This window comes from Dipteris shenzhenensis, chromosome 3 (genome assembly GCF_047967505.1).
Source record: "Dipteris shenzhenensis isolate YYH24624 ecotype China chromosome 3, Dip_SZ_1.0, whole genome shotgun sequence".
Lineage (NCBI taxonomy): Eukaryota > Viridiplantae > Streptophyta > Polypodiopsida > Gleicheniales > Dipteridaceae > Dipteris > Dipteris shenzhenensis.
Genome location: NC_141598.1, coordinates 6,796,653 through 6,812,352, shown reverse-complemented (window position 1 = coordinate 6,812,352; position 15,700 = coordinate 6,796,653). Strand labels below are relative to the sequence as shown.

Sequence of the window (15,700 nt, the reverse complement as noted above, 5' to 3'; positions counted from 1 at the left end):
TATTCGTTGATCAATGTGCTCCATGAAACAACACCTCAAGAAGAAAGCTCCTCAAGCATGTGTTGTGCCCATACATGCCCATAGATGAAAATTTTATCTTGCAGTGCTCCCACACTACCAATGTGGAGTATGCCTTTATGCTGCATGCATCCTCACCTTGCCCTACTATGCATATCATGCAATCAGTGTGCTCTTGTAAATAAGAGGGAGAAGTGTTAAGGATCATAAAAATAGTAAGTGACTCTCATTATCTCAGGAAATTAAATTTGGAACTCCGATACCAATGTAAGATGGAGGAGTACTAAATCTTAACTGTGTTGAGTGCAAGAGATAGAAACTGAGAGATGAAAACACTTATAAATTGATGTCAAACTATGAGGTGAGTGTAAAAGACTGAGGGGGAGACGTAAGGGAGCTTTGAAGAGAAAAATGAGTGGATAAATGTATGCCCAATAGGGTTGAATACAATTGAAATTATAGGTATTGTATGGAGGGGTAAACCCTCAGTGTAGAGGAGCGGAAGAGGGCTACCCTAATGCTGGAGCAGCTGAACCGGTCCTAAAAGATGTCCTAATGGTACCAAGGATGGAGTGGATCTATTGCCCCTTCATTATGGCCTAATCTTAGCTGTAAAACACTACTGTTGGCTGCAATCTTCAACCCAAGAAGTGAATGAGGAATGAGGCCAAGGAGGTTGCCTTTTATTGGCCTCCTTGGGCCTTAAAATGATTGACTCGGGGAAGTCTAGGACCAAACCCTAGGAAGATTTGTCCCAACCAAGCTGGTGGAGCTTTTTCAATCACCGAATGACACATGGCACATTTTGTATGGCTATCTACTATTGTGGTTGCTTGCATGGTAGCTGACATGGCTACCTTTATGGCAACATGCATTGGTTGTGCTACACAGACATGGGCTATTGTGCTGTTATCATCAATGCATATCCACAAGCACATCGTCTAGCACAATATTTTCTCGTAGCCACTTGTAGAACACTATAGGCTTTCAAGATGTAGGCATAGATCACCACATTTGGATGGATGTGCTCATTCGTCATGCATCCTTATCCCTACCATGTTGTACATAGCCTTCAATCAATGCACTCCAAGAGAAAATTCCCTGAGATGGAAGATCCTTAAGATTTTGCACTTTGTCTCTCTCATTTCCTCATTGCTTCCATCACGCTCTCTCCCTCTATCTTTCTCTCTATACCTCCCACTCTTTCAAGGCATATGCATAGGTCACTGCATCCAAAGGGCCATCCTCATGTTGCATGCATTCAAAATAGGCTCTGTGTGTGTGTGTGTGTGTGTGTGTGTGTGTGTGTGTGAGAGAGAGAGAGAGAGAGAGAGAGAGAGAGAGAGAGATTGTCAATGCATTCAGAGAGACATCATTCCGAGAAGGCAGCTCCTCAAGCGTGCACTTGGCATACATGCCCCAAAGAGCAATGGCCAGCATGATAATATGTTCTAGCAAGCTCTCTCTCACAACTACCACAAGCTTTAAAAATGCAACCATAGGTCATTGCATGTGGAGGATGCCCTCATGCTGAATGATTTCAAAAAATAGTCTAGGGCTTACTCCCCTTGACCTTGTCAATGCATTCCAAAAGAGAAATTTCAAGCCGAAATCTCCTCAAGCATGCGCTTGGCATACATGTACAAAAGAGCATAGCCAAAATACTATGGGCTTGGTCTTCTTATGATTTTTCTACGATCAATGCATTCCAAGAGAGAGAACATTTTGAGAAGGGAGCTATGCACCGAGACTTCAAGAAAGCCTAAAAGAGAGCACCACACTTGTCGTACATGTCCAAAAGGGCAATGCCCAGCATGATATTGTATCATAGCCCCCTCATGCTACATCATGCATTCAAAATAGTCCAATTCTTGCTCAGCTTGGCCCTGTTATGTTTATCCTATTATGCATACATGTTCATGAGAGCAACGCCTAGTAACAATATTATATCATAGCCCTCATGTTGCATGTATTCAAAATAGTCCAGTGCTTGCTCATCTTGGCCCTATTATGTGTATCTTGCGATCAATGCATAACATCTGAGAAAGGCAAGATGTCCAAGAGACGACATTCCGACAAAGAGCTCCTATGTGTGTTCCAAGAGACTACATTAAAAAGGTCCCGAATCTTAAAAATGCAAGCAAAAGCTTGCTGACTCAAATAAAATGAACATACTATGGATCTAAATGAAACAAATATCCTCATGAATCTATACCCCCAAAAAATTCGAGCTCCCTGGAATGAATATACTCCTCACTCTCAGGTCTATACAAAATGAGTATACTTCTCACTCCGGACTCCATACAAAACTTGAGTCTATACAAAATGAATATATTGTCCTGGGTCTATAGAAAACGAATGTACTCCCTAGTCTACACAAAACATATATACCGCTAGCTCCTGGGTTTATACAAAATCAATATACTCATGGGGGACTATACAAAAATGAAAGTGATCCTAACTCTAGAGTGAATATACTCCTACGTGTCTATTGTAACAACAACATGCTGGTCACAGCTCGCAACATTGAGGTGATATATAATAGAATGTGAGGCAAGAGGGAAGACTCTCTACAAAGTTGCAATGGTGATTACAACTCAAGTAAGCCAGGTAGATTCTCAAGTGATGGCCACAATCCTCCCACACTGCACATATTCGATGCTTTAAACCCATTCTCATGCTAAGCTCTTGTTGCTTGAGGATTTTGAAAAGCTACACAACACAGATAAGTGTGGATTATCCAATCCATAATTTAGAGGGTTGGTTCTATGAATGTGGTACATAAGCAAAGTTATTCTAACAAAGATCACATTCTCTCAACCAAATTGTCCACAAAACATAGCAAGGGGGCAGCGCTCTCTACGTTGAAGTTGGATCAATTTGGTTGAACCCCTTTCTGATCTTAGTCTAGCCTACGTTCAAGATGGGTGATGATCCAAATTAGATCAAGGTGACATTTTTTAGTCGAGATAAATTGACAATAGAAACATGATGAAGGGTAGCAAGCTGGACGCGGGCACAAAGAATCAATACTAAGCAGCTTAAGGTCCTCCTGCTACTTTCTTATCCATATGCTTGTGCTTGTGTTTGTATTCCTGGTAGTGAACTTAGTGCACACTTTCCTTCGTGCAAGTTCAAGGATCATTGAAGCGCTCTAAAGCTGTAGTACACTAGAAGAAACAAATCCAGCCGCGTCGTAAAACAGAACACAGAGGATGCTCACAATGAGCAAAATCAAAGAACCACGCAAGGGAGGGAATCTCATTTTTCTCCTTTTGCATCCAATGCTAGTTACTCTCATGACCAGCACCTCCGCAAGCCAAGAAGCGAAGACAAGAACGACCCACAAAAGCTACTGGAGCTCCCAAAAAATAAACAGTAGAAAAAGTATAATGCTTCTTACCTTATCCAGACGTAGGAATTTTTTTGATAAAAGATGAGAATAACGCAGCTTCATTTAGTCTTTTATTCGCCTCCTGTGGCCTTTGCCTCTTCGAAGCAATGCCCAGTTTCATGCAAAGCCCGATGACTTTTTGCCATTTTTGAGCAGGTGTTTCTTAATTCCTCGACCTTTAGAAACTTCAAAAGCTAGAGCATTTCTTCATGCTAAAGGCATCCTTTCATCTGACCTTTTGCTCAGCCAGAGGTCCTTGTTAATGTGTAGAGCTGAGGCTAGAACAGTAACTGGGCTGATAAGAGAAACGGAGGCCTTGCCAGAAGGTTTAGAGCTCCCATCCCTCGGCGTTGGGCACTTCTTGATTGAATAGACTCCAACTATTCAGTCTAAGAAACTCGAAGGAAAACCCTGACTGCCATATCTGTTTTAGTCAAGTGCAATAAAAAAGCCAGTCGAAATCCGGATTGAAGAAAATATATCGAAAAGTTGGTTGAGTGAAAATTGAAAAGCTCAGCCCACGACGTGAACTTTGAAAGCCCAAAATCTGAGAGGTTTGCCATGAATTTGTTCTACGGTTTGAGATGATCCTTTCCCTCGACTCTTTGTGTAGAAAGACTACGATGGAAGAGGGTGGCGTGAAGGGTGTCAACGGACACGCGAAGACTGAGGACGGGCTCAGTGTGGAGAGCGAGAGAGAGAGGAGATGCGACTCGTGAAAGGGAGATGCTGAGCTCGTGAGCTCGAGCATATGGAAATTACAATTTGAACCGTGAAGCATGAGCATCACGCTCAAGCAAGTTGGCTTTTTGGGCAAGGAAACAAAGGACAAGTGCCACGTGGCATCTGTCCCGCCCGTCTACCATCTCTCTTATGTAAGGCAGGGTTCACACTACCCCGGCGGCAGCCTAATTGCAAAGGAAGGAACCAATGGAAATGGGTGCTCCTTTTGGTAGAGTTCAGAGTGTCCGGCGGCAAGGATCCTCAATTGCTGAGCTGGTCGTCCAGCTCACGGCCATGGTTCATAAAGATCCTTCCGGCTTGGGACCCATGCCCAACTTCCTGGCGCTTTGCAAAAGACCAATCATTTTGTACTTGCTAGATTCTCCCGCGTTATTCCCTCACCCACCTCCCGCCATCACCCTCTTCTGCACTTTGATCTCTGTTGGTTCCTTTGAGCATTCTCTGTCCTACGCTCTACTGGTACCTGCATTGGTCGCTCGCTGCTTTCATCCCAGGTACATTGCAACCCATAGTCTCATGGAACTCACGCAGGTACTGAGCGCAGTGTTGAGAATCATTTCATCAGATGTGTAGGATTCAACTTCATTGACGACATGCTGTCCAGAAGAGAATACGAAATGCCCATTCAAAACTCCTGTGAAATACTGCGATGGATTTTTTGTTGTTATACACGTTGATCGATTTGCTGCTAGCACAGGCTCTCTTTCCATAGAAAATGTCATTACAAAGATTGTAAACTCATGTTTACCAATAACGCTTTGAATATTCTTGGAAAAGTGCACACGTTAACTCTATCGTTAATAGGCATTTTAGGCAGCTTTTCCTACTCTGACAAATTCTTGTATTTGCATCATAGTTGATCTTTTCCTTGTCAAGCAAGATATGTTCCAATCTACAGCTCAACTCCTGTAAAATGCTATTGTCATTGCTCAGCTCCTGTAAAATGCTACTGTCATTGCTTTTTGGAGTGAAAATTTTGTGTTTATTACATGTTATGTTCCAATCTAGATTCTACAGCTCAGCTCCTATAAAATGCTACTGTCATGTTGCTCAGCTCCTGTAAAATGCTACTGTCATTGCTTTTTGGAGTGAAAATTCTGTGTTTAGTACATGTTATGTTCCAATGTAGATTCTACAGCTCAGCTCCTGTAAAATGCTACTGTCATTGCTTTTTGGAGTGAAAATTCTGTGTTTATTACATTGTGATGCACGTTGATATAGATGTTTGTGGGCAAGAGTTTTTGTTCGCATGTCTTCACATTGAAATTGGATATTTTTCTGCACGTAGGTTTTCATTTTCTAGTATGGATCCAAACCTGTCTCAATACCAAGACTCACAAATGCAAGAGGATTGCCAAGCCAATTTCCATGGATCTCTCAACATGTTTTCCCACCCGCCTTACAATTTTCCATTCACTCCACCGCAAGCCCATATGCCCATTTCTTTACCACCTCATGGATTTACTGCATTGTTGACATCTCCTTCAGCAGCAGGATCATCCTTAATGTTCCATCCACCAATGCCTGCTGGGGGACATAAGCCCCCAAGTCCATGCCCCCTTGCCCCAAAGAGCTAGGAAATTGATAGTGGTATTGATTCAGTTGGGACTCAACCCTCGAAAGGGTGAAGAGCCTCAAAGAAGAAGGCTGTTGCAGGGGATGAAGTGGTGGAGGTTGAAGGAAATGGTGGAAAAGCAGTAAAGAAACCCAGAGTCTCAAAAAAGAAGGTGTCAAAAGTGGATTTGGATGATGATGGTGCAGACAAGGACGGTAAAGGCTCTGGATTTTGGAAGGACTATTGGGTGGACCAGCTCATACATATAAGGGGTGGTATGCATGAGGGATTCAACAATCCTCAGAAACAAGGCATTGACCTCTGGAGCAAGGTTGCAACCCAACTGGCTTCCACCTATCATGACTTTGATAAGGATAGTGAGAGCTATAGAAAGAAGTGGACGCGGGTCTATCAATAGTACAAGCAAGACAAGGCACACAATTCCATTTCAGGAAATGATAGGAAACATACTTGCAACTGGTATGATGTGGTTGGCGAGTACATGCATGATAGGTCTCACATTGTGTGTGTCAGCCATGCTTCATCTATTATGGATAGTTCAGCTCTTGATGGTGGCGAGACACAACCCAATGGATGGACCAATCTGGAGGCTCTTACAGACATTTGACATGGATTGGGTGCGCGAGGCCGAGGCAAGTTTGCAGATCCCCTCTTTGGAAGATGAGGGTCAAGGAAATGCCATGAATTGTATAGTGGAGCTGCAAGCCACAAGGGAAATAGCAGTAGAAGAAGCTATAGAACATGGACAGAGAGGTGGGGAGGCAACAGCAGTTACTGAATTAGGGTCGGGTGATGCTCATCGCAACAATTTAGCAAAGACAATGTACAGAGAGCATTCAAAAAGGATCATACGGAAAGTGTTTGACGAGGAAGACAAGGATGATGGCTCCTCTTCATCAAGCATGGCGTAGACAGTGGTAGCATAGATTGTTGTAGTAGTTGCATTGTATTCCATTACTATTTCTATGATGTAGCAATGTAAGATGGAGTTGCTTTCTATTAATGCAATGAATGAGTAAGATTGAATTGCATAAAAGTATACTTTCTTACAGGAGAGGTAAGCAATGAGTCAAGAGTCTACATCTATTAATGGCATGGAATAGATGAAATTGTCAATATGGTAATGTTGAACAACTCCATTATTACTATTTCTAAGTCGTGGTAATGCAGGCAATTGCAACTGACTTTCTGTCAATATGGTAATGCACGGGTCTGCTCTTTCTTTGTTTGGCATACCATGACTAAGCATGTGCGTCTCCTCTTCCTTTGTTTGCATACCATGATTGAACTGAGCATGATTCAAGTATGCAGCTAAAACTACAGGTTGATAACATAAGCATGAAAACCAGCAGGCTCATTTTTTAATGAAAAAACTTCACTAGCATGTTTGGCTATTGTTGCAAGGGTACCAAGCTCCCCACACAGTGTGGACTGGTTTTGTCTTTCAGCAGATTGGGCGGGTAATTGGCTTTTGATCGTTACACTATCCTTTGATCGTTGCACTTATGACATGGGCACTTGGAAGAAATATCCTCTTTTATAGGGAGGGGTATCATGCTTAGAGGGAATTGAAGCAGTGGAAGAAGAGGCCATGAGTGGCAGAAAGCAATCTATGGACTGGGGTAGTACGAAATGGTGAGAAAAGAAGAGTCTGCTGGTGCTGCAGCACTAGGAGAGAGCAGATTGGGGAGGAGATTGGGGAGCATGCTGATGGAGTAACCGTTTGTAACCAACCGTTTGTCACTCTTCCAAGGAAAGCGCAACGCAGCCTGTAGATGATAGAAAGTGCAACGTAGGAAAGAGGTGGGAGCCACAAAAATGGGGTCTTTCACCGCCTTCAGTTTGAACAGAGACCCTGGTGGCCAGCCCCTGCTTCCAGATGTAGGTAGGCTGAAGGGGTCAAATGTCCGCCTGTAGGTCTAGCCTCCCTCCTCTCTCTCAAAATCTCCAGCCCCTTGCCAAATGGCCAGTTTGGTAATAGCCTCTCTAAAGAATAGTAAGAAGATAAGGTTCACTAGGCCTGCCCTTTGTATCTTTTTGGTTCTTAAATTGCATCCTAAAGAAGTGAATCGTCAGACTATTATACAAAGTTTGTCCTGAATTTTTTGTTATTGAGTCGTTATTGTCCAAATGTACTCCAATGCAAACCCGTACAGAGTGGTTGGTGTTTTTATTATTTGTGTCATGTTCTTATTTTCCATTAATTGTGTAACAATGAAAATGGGGTCTGCAATAAAAGTACATGATTAGCATGAGGCCCAGTGATCCGAAAACAAACATTGAATCCGTCTTGCATAAGAGTCCTACTCTTGGAACCACTGGATGTGCTGCTTCACAAGTAAATCACAATGGACGAGTAGGATCTTGACTAACATGGCTGCTTGAACAAATGGAGCAATGATACTCCAATAGTTTGCCATTTAAGTCAGGGAAGTGTAAGATGGCATGAACTTGTACAAAACAAACCAATAGTTACTTGTCTGATTCCTCATGAGTGTTCAAGACAAGCATAAGAATTTTAGAAGTCATCTTTCTCTTGTAACCCAAATCCGAAACTTGGCTAATGAAGACTTGCTTCATTTCCTCCCTTTGTGCTCCCTTTTGAACGTCTCCTAGGATCATGAAGTCATACACACACAAACAGTCGCACGCACGCATGTACGAGAGATTCCTCAAACTATGCATAACTATGCCATTCTCATAAAACTCATGAGCCAATTGGGCTACACATTCTTACTGTCATTGACAAAGGTTAACTGTTTGAACAAAGTAATATCAATAAACTTGGGATGGTTTGGATAATGGAAATAAAGAACCCTATGACAGTGAACCTATAGTGGTTATATCCTCATTGTTGTGAGGACCATCATCGATAATAACTTGATCATTTGATGCACCCTTGCAACTTCCACTTTGATCAGAACGAAGGCAATTGTTGTTGCGATGGTGGATATGTTGCGTAGACTCGACTTGATCATCGATGAAGCCCACAAAAAATAGAGCGCAATCATTGTTTCGAGGAAAAATGAAATGCATCCAAAAGGCTCCCCATGTATCGACTGCATTTGTGCCATTCACATGTAGAGAGTAGCTCACATTACCTCCCTCAACACTAGACTTAGCTGCTCTACGGTAGCTCCCTCTATACTGTAAAAGAGTCTACCTCAAAGTAATCCCTATATTGCTCCACAAGCGGATGTGGTACGACCACGATTATGGTGTCGCAATTGCGCTTATCACAAAAATCAGCTCAGATGCAAGTGGGATACTTCGTGTTTTGAGCCTTATAAGTGCCATACTTTGCTAGTAGCTTCCCCTCAAATGCAAATCGATGGCGGATGTATTCTAAGAGCACATCAATGCATAGCGTTAGGATCGAGTTTCATCCACCTACAAAGTTCTCTCTTGACTATGGCCCGTACGTTGTAATGACCATCATGCAAGGGTGATGTGTCACTATGCCTATCTCTGAATGAACTGATTGAAATGGCATCGTCTTCCAAGTCTTCCTTTATAGAGGTTTGCTTCATTGTTGGAAACTAACACAGTGAGTAAAAATGAGAACGGTTCACCGACACTGTGAGCGTCTTTAAAAATCACTTGTCATTACACCAGCATAACCAAATGACATTGCAAAAACTAACAAGTGACAGCATAAAAAACATGCAATACATAATAGTGATTGCAAAGACAAAGATAGGACAATAGTGTCAAGTAGTCCTTCAATTACAAATGCATAAATGTTTGCGAAAAATCAAGTGTCAAGTAGTTCCATTTACAAATGCATTAATGTGCGAAAAATCAAGCAGGTGTGGCTGTAAATAGGTTGCTATGCTCTAATGCTCCATGTCGCGGTCGTAAATCCAAAAATCGCAGAGTGCGCCACAAATCTAAATACTCGCAAACCATATACAAGCAATTAAATAGACAAAATCAACGAATACCTAGCATGCGTTGTGCAGTATGCACACAAGCGGCGATTGGCAAAGAAGAATCCTGCACCACCGAAAGACGATCAACATTGCATGTACAACAACACTTACCAACAAAGCTGAATAGAACTGTTAGGACTAGAAATGCCTTCTTCATATGCATGTTTGGTTACCGCCTGCAATGCCTTCTTCAGAGATTTCTTTGACGTCTTTCCTATGCCAGACTATTTGAGCAACGTCGCTTGGTTTGGGTGGTGAGAAGATGCAATATGGTAGTCAGGAACTCTTGCACAAGCATGAATACCAAAGCTTGCACAAATAGAGCAATCCAATATTAGAAACAGATTGCAAAACCAAGCGCATCGTGAAAGCTATTGGTCATTGCAAGAGCTAAGCACAAGGAACTTTGAGACGTTCTCTATATAGGAAAAAAAGAGGATTCTCTATATCATTTACTAGTTTGAAATGAACATAACTAGTAAGAGTGCAAACTAGAGAAAATGGAACACTTCCTAGTTACCTTATCTAGGGAATCAATCAAAAAATTCCCTATGCAAGTCAATGCAGGGAATCATTAGAGAATTTCACCATATAGGAAAATTTTCATAGATAGTGAAATTCATTAGTAATTCCCTACATAGTCTAACTAGGAAATGTTCCATTTTCCCTAGTTTGCACACTTCCTAGTTATAGTCTAGTAAATGATATAGAGAATCCTCTTTTTCTTTGTAAAACAAACTAGGAAATGCCCCATTTTTCATAGTTTGCAAACTTCCTGGTTATGAACTAGTAAACAATATTGAGAATCTTCTATTTCCCTATATAGGGAGAACGCGAAATTAGTGATTTTGTTTGAGTTATATCATTTAAGAAATGAAGCACTCATGTTTCACATTTTTATATGTAGCAATTTGAGCTTTTAAAGTACCTAGAGCAATAAGCAATTGTTACTATAATTACCTTAACTCACATTATCTACACTAAGATTCAACAAAACCATCAAAAAGATTATGGAGTTCTCTTTAATATTTCTACAAATAAGAAGGTAAAAAGTCCATTCATTATTACAATATTCAAAAGAAAAAAGCCAAAAACTTCTACTATAAGAAATATAAGACAACCAAAGAGAGCTAAAAGAGCTCTACATAACAATTTGAAGACTTATTTGAATCAAGCTAAATGTCATATCAAAATCTCTATATCTTCTAAACTAAGCACATCAGATTTTTCCATGAATCTAACTTTTTGACTTTCAATAAGCCAATGCACAATGTCCCTTATCATAATGTTACTGCTGGTTTCTTGATGTCTGTAGAGTACTGTTTGAAGCTACTCTCCATCTTTTTAAGCTTCACATATGTACTTTTTAAGGAAAAGTACATATCATGAATTGTGTAGACTCCCATGTATTTCAAAAGTATCGTTTCCATATTTTCCTCTAAAATGTCATCCACCTGAGGGCATAATAACAAAACAAGTGACAATATATTAACAAAATCGAAGCAAATGATTTAAATAATCAAGCCTAATGTAAAAGGCTATTATATACTCTTTTATACTCGCTTGAAATCGTAGTCACCTCCATGTCTATACCTTGAATATCTTTTAAGTTCTAATTCAAATAAAAAATTGAGATTAAAATCAAGGTATAAAGACTTCAAATCATAGAAAATAAATTCTAAATATAAGAAAACCTTGCATCTCTTTCCTTGGGATTTATCACTTCTTTGCACGGTCTTCTGTTCTAAGTGATCTCTCATTTTTTCACTCACCTATGAATGATAAACAACAAGTAGTGTTAATGCCATTCGAAAGAATTATGTAAAGAATACAAGCATACAAAGTACTTGCTTTACTTTTAAAGGGTATTGCATAAACGAACACTTTTACCTTTCTCTTTTGTTCACTTTTTCTAGACATTTCATTCGTAGAATCAATCACATTTGATATTGGATCCTAAAAATATGACAAAATTAAATTAAAACTTGTCTAAAAAGAAGATGCTGATCACAATTAAATGAAAGAAAATAGCTTTAATCATAAGCATATCTAAAAGATAAAGGCAATTCATACCTTATCTTCATTTGTAGTGATGTCACCATGAAGCATCTTAGAAAATGTCATCTCATTCATATCAGCATTCGCTTCACCATAAGAATCCTGATATAAAATATTCAAGATAGATGAATTGTGAATAACTGAATGGTTAATAATACTTTTTCAAAATAAAAGAAAACTCATGATTGAAACTTACACACCTGATCAGAGTGATAATACTCAAACCCTTCGAATCTCTTTGCTATAAACTTATCTATCTACACAAAAGAACATATGATTTTATTAAAGAAAACATTTTATATTCTTTATAAAATTAAAAACATATCTTTTATTGGAAATACTTCAACAACCTCAAATGTTGGACATCTTTGTCCATAAAATTCTCCTCAAATAGAAATTGAATTTCCAATAGACTGCCAATGAATTAAATAATCCAAGTAAGATGTCACATAAATTACATGAAAAAGTATAATTTTTTACTAAAAGCAGAGAACCATTCAAGGTATTAATATAAACATACCTTCTCTGAAATTGGATTACGTGGAGACTCATCAATACAAGGAGTAGTTGCTTGAGGCTCCATATATCTCTAAAAAGTTTCAAATAGACATACAAACTTTTATTAAACTCTTATATATCACTTTAAAATCCAAAGGAATGAAAACTGAGTTCAATTGGTATACGATATTCTTAATTTTTCTTGGAAAAACATATCTTTCAAATGCGTCAACAACCTGAGATGTTGAATATCCTTGTTCATGAAATTCCCCTCTAATAGAAATAGAATCTCCAATAGACTGCTAAAGAGTTAAATAATCCAAGTAAGAAGTGGCACAAATTATGCAAATAAATACAAAATTTTTACTTCATGCTAGAGAACCATTAAATATATTGAACATATCTTCTTTGAAATTGAATTATGCGGAGACTTGTCAATACAAGGACTAGTTGCTTCATGCTCCAAATTTCTCTGAACTTTGCTCATTTTGTCCTTTGAAACATAATAGAATACATTGACTAGATCATATCTATATTACTAATATATAGTTTTATAAAATATCACATAATTGAAAGGCCAACTCACATTATTTACAAGGGTCCTCTTCTTCGAGTATTTCCTGCTAGACTGCTTTGAGGAGATCCACCACCTGTATATATCTTCCTCTCTCCAGCTATATTCAACTCCACTAAACTTTAGAGGCACTATCTCATGATGACGCTCATGGATGATGCCTTTAATATGCTGTTGTTCTTCCTTTTTATGCCGTAGATCTATAACAGTCTCTATTCCCTCGAACCATCTTCGTACACGATGGTAGTTTTCTAACAATAGAGAATGCTGGTCTCTGAAGCACTTTTCTAGGAGCTCTTTCCCATATAGCTTGTTCTTATCCCTACTATTCATTTTGGGTGGTTTAAACACCTCATCATATGTAGGTGTAAAACTTGCCCCTGAGATCGGAGGAACAGAAACTTGAGATTTATCTTGCAAAGAGAGACGCTCCTTGTTCTCTTTGAAGGACACATCCTTTGATGCATCTCCCATAGGCATTTTCCCTATATAAAAAACATACATGCCATATATTCAGCCACCTAAATTCTCCAAGTGCATAACATACATGCTTACAAATCAGCCCCTTCTTTCTCTAAATGCAATGAATACAGCCCATAAATTCGTAAAATAGTTCTCTTCACCCAAAAATTCAGCCTTCTCCCTTAAATCCAAATGCGTAAATTCAGCCTTCTCCCTTAAATCCAAGTGCATAAAGTCAGCCCCCTCCCTTACATCCAAAAGCATAAACATACATGCCATAAATTCAGCCTCCTTCTCCCATATATTCAGCCCCCTTCTCCCATATATTCAGAACTCTTTGAAAACATATTCAATGCTAGTATGTGCATACAATCGTACACAAGATCAAGAGATAAATCGAACCCATAAAGATCATATAATCTCCATAGACATGATCTACTTGAAAGACCAGCCTCTTTGAGAATGTCTTCACGTTGCGTTTGAGTGCTTGCTCACTCTGCAAGAAACAAGTCTCTCAACATATCTTTTGTGGACCTCTTGGCTGGAGCATATCTGAATTGGAATCTATTTTGGTCATAAAGGTATCGACTTGATCCTTCACATTCTAAAGTAGCTACAGGTTTGTCTCTACGACAAAAAGCTTGGCCACCATCTTTAAAAGCTCCAATCTTACATTGAGCTAGATGATCACCAGTCACCATCATAAGCATAGCACGTGCTTTGAAGGTTTGGGAAAATGAGCTATCATGCCCAAAAATTAAAGGCATTGGATAATTGAAATTTATATCAATTCCATCTATGAACAAACTTTCTAATTCATCTATCAAAGGTTTCATAAAAACATGAAACAGTTTGCTTGAGCTTCCTATAAATTTTTTGCAACTAAATTATGGACTTCTTTCCACAATTGAGAACCTTGATCTCGACGACGCCACAATTCTTCTGCGTTGTTCTTGATGTCTGGAACCCATCCCAGTGCAATAAGAGAGCAAAATTGCGTGGATCTCCCTGTATATGTAAACAAAGACACATTTAGAGTACAACATTACGTGTAATCCTCGAACATAAATTAATTAGAGACCACACATAGTATAAATTAAGAAGATTTACCTTACAGAGTCTTTGGGGACCTTGTATCAGAGCTCGACAAGCCTTGCAAACAAATTTGTAAATTTTCTCATGTTCTTTCCAACCCTCCAAAAGTGCTTCCGATTTAAGTGAAGATGGCCATGCTGTATAAGCTTGTTTGCAATACCCCTTCTCACATACCAATGGCAACTCAAACTCTGATTTTGGATCCCAAATCTCTTTAACACTTTTACATTTACTGCCATCCCAAAACTCATCAATTCTAATATTTTAATTAGAATTGTCCGATACCAACCATTTGTCTTTATTTCGCCACATTTCCAATAATTCGTGGCATAAAGATCTACTTTTAGTAAGTAGTTTCAATTGTTCACCAATGGAAATGTAGTCAAAACATAACATTTCCTTTCTAGGCACTTCACATTTCTCACACTTCTCACAACATGTTAAATAATCACGCATTAATTTTCTCTTTCCAGTGACATTTCTATTGCATTGGCATTCAACAGTGTTACCACTATAAGCATTCTCTTTGCTTGGTAAATAGAGTATTGGAGCATGTATGGAATCCTCTTTTCCTTGACATATTCTATATCTCTTTGATTCAACCATTCCAAGCCTTGTCAACATAGTAGTTAATTGCTCCCAACATGTGGGAACAGTTATTCCATTTAGACTTCCATCCCATGTTTCTGGAGGTTGGACCAATAGTTTACTCAGACTCGATCTTTTTGCGCCTTCATATGTTGTAGACCTAGGACCACCCATATCTCCAAATAGAATTTTAAGCATACTATCTTGAAACTCCACTGAAGCTTGATGTCCATCCCAAAGAGCTTGCAACTCAATCAATCTTTGTATGATTTTATCAGCGAGAGATAAATAGCTATCCTCTCCTAAAGCATCCATGTTATCCTCTTCATCATCCAACCTATCCTCTCCTAAAGCATCCATGTTATCCTCTTCATCATCCAACCTATCCTGTTCATGCATATCCATGTGATGCATAAGCTCATTATTCTCCTCTTCTTCAGGTCCAGAAAAGCTAAAGTGTGGAGCATGCAAACCAAGATTTTCTGCAATAGTTTCAAATCGCTCATCAACTTGCACATGCCTTGCATAAGTTGATGGAGTGACCAAGCGGCCACCATGGCAATAAGTTTCACATCTACACCATACTCGCCTCCGTCGATTAGATGATTCAATGAGTTCTTCATTCACTACAGTATCATTGTCAATAGAGTTCTCCTCATTCACATTCCTCAAAATTGATGCGTGTAAGTTTCCAATGGAGTCTTATTGCAAATGCACATAATACATTCTCTGGCTCACATCTTGATAGCCAAGTGGCAAAT

General features: G+C 39.3%; 1 pseudogene; it reads left to right on the top strand.

The window, feature by feature from the left end:
• The first annotated feature begins 5,340 nt into the window (after positions 1 to 5,340).
• Positions 5,341 to 6,339, top strand: LOC147903291 (uncharacterized; annotated as a pseudogene).
• Positions 6,340 to 15,700: the final 9,361 nt, after the last annotated feature.